Here is a 2,738-nt window from a genome sequence, read left to right on the forward strand (position 1 = left end):
GTAAACTATCACATAATTCACAATAAAAACTTTAAAAAAAGAATAAAACTATCAATTTGAAGAGGAACCTGACTCGAGCCTTGGTAATTTTGTTCACATCATGTAAAAATTAGACAATGATAAAGGAAGACCATAGAAGAATTGATTGGTTTGAATTATGATGTTGGTAAAAAAAGAAAAAAAAATTATTATCAATACATCTACAAAAGTATCAAATCTTTTGAAGTTAAACACCATATTTCTGAAAAAAACCACAGGGTCAAGTAAATTAAAAGAGAAATTTGAAAATAGTTAAAACTCAGTGAAAATACAAATATACCATATCCAAATATGTGGGATGCAGCTAAAGCAGTGCTCAGATGGAATTCTCATGTGCATTAAATGCTTAAATTGGAAAAGAAGAAAGTTTTAAAATCAATTATTTGAGTTTTCATGTCAAGAAACTAGAAAAAAGAACAAGTTAAACCCAAAGTAAGGAGAAGGATGGAAACAAGAGTAAACATTAACCAAATAGAAATAAGACAAAAAAATAGAGAAAAGTAACAAAGATAAAAAAATGTATTCTTTTAAATAATGAATAAAATTGATAATAATGCCCTAAGTAGACTAATCAAGAAAAAGAGAGAAAGAATGTGTACAAGTCAGCTTCAAAAGGTTTGAGAAAAACTTCCACAACCTTATACTTATATTTTTCCATAAACTTTTTGAAGTCCGCTTATATGAATAATATCAAGTATGAAAAAGGAAATGTATCTACAAATCGTACTGATATAGGAGGTAGTCTATAAAAAAGCTTAGTGGATGAAATCCAGATTAAGATGTACAAGGGTAAGTCAAAATTAAATCATAGAAAAAACATTATTAAAAAGATATATCAAAATATGTAGCTATTATTTCTCAACACATCCCTTAAGAACTACTCTATTTACACCATGTCAAAACAACACTTCTGGCAACCTCGAGGGACTCAAATCGTGTTCCTGTCCAATGTTCTTTATGTTTTGGAAACAAAAAGAAGTCTAAAGGGGCAAGTTGTAGGCTGTAGGGTGGATTGGGTTAAGATTTCCAAATAAAATTCTCTTAGGACAGCCCTTGCTATCCTCAAAGAATGAGCAGGTACATTGTTGTGATGGAAAAAAATTCCTCAGCACCAACTTTTCTGGCCTTTTCCCATCAATGCAGTTTTCAATTTTCTTGAAACTTCTTCATAGTAAGCCTCCATGTTCATCCTGTGTCCTTGAGAAAAACCTCTCAATACCCCTTTGGAATTCCCCAAAACAGTTGTCATAACCTTCTGAGCTGACCTCTCTGCTTTAAATTTAACTAGCTCAGCAGATTCTCTCGGAAACCACTGTTTCAATTGGACCTTTTTTGAAGGTACCCTAATGAGATTAAAACAAAGGTACTACTTAGAGAATTTGTCCACTGCCATCCACTGATCACTGAGACATGTTCAAACATGCTTTGTTTAGAATAAACCCATGCATGTATACCTAGAACCCTGGTAGCAATATTCTTCACTTACCCTAGTATAACAAACAACTATAAATTTAGCAATAAGGACTGCCACAGCATTAATTATGACTCAGAACGAACCCATGTGACTGAGCAGCACTATCTATCTCATAAGGTTTCTGCTAGGCTGGTGTGCTGTGTCTTAAAAGCATTGGGCTGCTAACTGTAAGATCAGCAGTTCAAATACATCTGTTTCCATAAAGATTTATAATTTCAGAAACCCTAGGGAGCTGTTCTACTCTGTCCTATAGGGTGTCTATGAGTTGGAATCAGTAAAATGTCAGTGGGTTTGAACTGCATTTTAATTTTTACAAGAGCAAATCTTCAGAACTTTAGCCTGTGGCGCTACTGAGTACGTTCAAACCTCCAACTTTTAGGTTAGTAGCCAAATGCTTACATTGTGCCACCAGGGCTCTTACAACTATCAATAAGAGGTTGTTGTTGAGTGCAACTGAATCATTTCCGACCCATAACGACCCTGTATAGGGTTTCCAAGGAGTAGCTGGTGAGCTTGAACCACTGACCCTGAGGCTCAAAGCGACTTTGGAGTCCAGCACATTAGCCCACAGCACCACACCAGGACTCCATAAATAAGAGATAAAGTTAAGAAAAAAATCAAGAAATGGAACAGATTAGTCACAACAACACAGAGCTTCCTCTGCTCTTCATGAAGAAGGTCTGGGCTGCAAGGCCCACAGTCCTTTAAGAACAAGTGTTCTTAGCACTTCAAGAAGAAATTCCATTTCAGTGATGACTGTTTTCATTATGGAGGTAGTGATGCGCCATGGAGTTGGTTCCGACTCATAGTCGACCCTGTACAGCATTTCCGAGGCTGTAAATCTTTATGGGAGCAGAAAGCTGGTAGTTTCAATTGCTGACCTTTAGGTTCACAGCCTGATTTGTAACCACTATGCTACCAGAGCTGCTTGGTTTTCATTACAGATGCCTCTATATTCCTTTTTATGGAGTCCTGGTGTGGTGCTGCAGAATAAGCACCAGATTGCTAACTACAAGATCAACTTCACAAGAGTTGCTGCTATGAGTCGGAACACTGGATGGCACTTAACAACAAAGCATTTCCTTTTATTAGTAGATATCACCAACTCAGATAGTAGACATATACAAAAAAAACTATCAATCTATGAGACAGCAATAAAGAATATTTCCTGTCCTTTGTTACTGTTGTTAGGTGCTGTCAAATTGGTTCCAACTCATAGGAATTC

General features: G+C 36.0%; 1 protein-coding gene across 1 annotated transcript in view; it reads right to left on the reverse strand.

Moving 5' to 3' along the window:
• Positions 1 to 2,738, reverse strand: part of ATP6V0E1 (ATPase, H+ transporting, lysosomal 9kDa, V0 subunit e1) — a 62,183-nt gene that overhangs the window by 27,300 nt on the left and 32,145 nt on the right. The gene's annotated exons all lie outside the window — the stretch shown is intronic.

Source organism: Chrysochloris asiatica, unplaced genomic scaffold, assembly GCF_000296735.1.
Source record: "Chrysochloris asiatica unplaced genomic scaffold, ChrAsi1.0 scaffold00071, whole genome shotgun sequence".
In the NCBI taxonomy this organism is placed as follows: Eukaryota; Metazoa; Chordata; class Mammalia; order Afrosoricida; family Chrysochloridae; genus Chrysochloris; species Chrysochloris asiatica.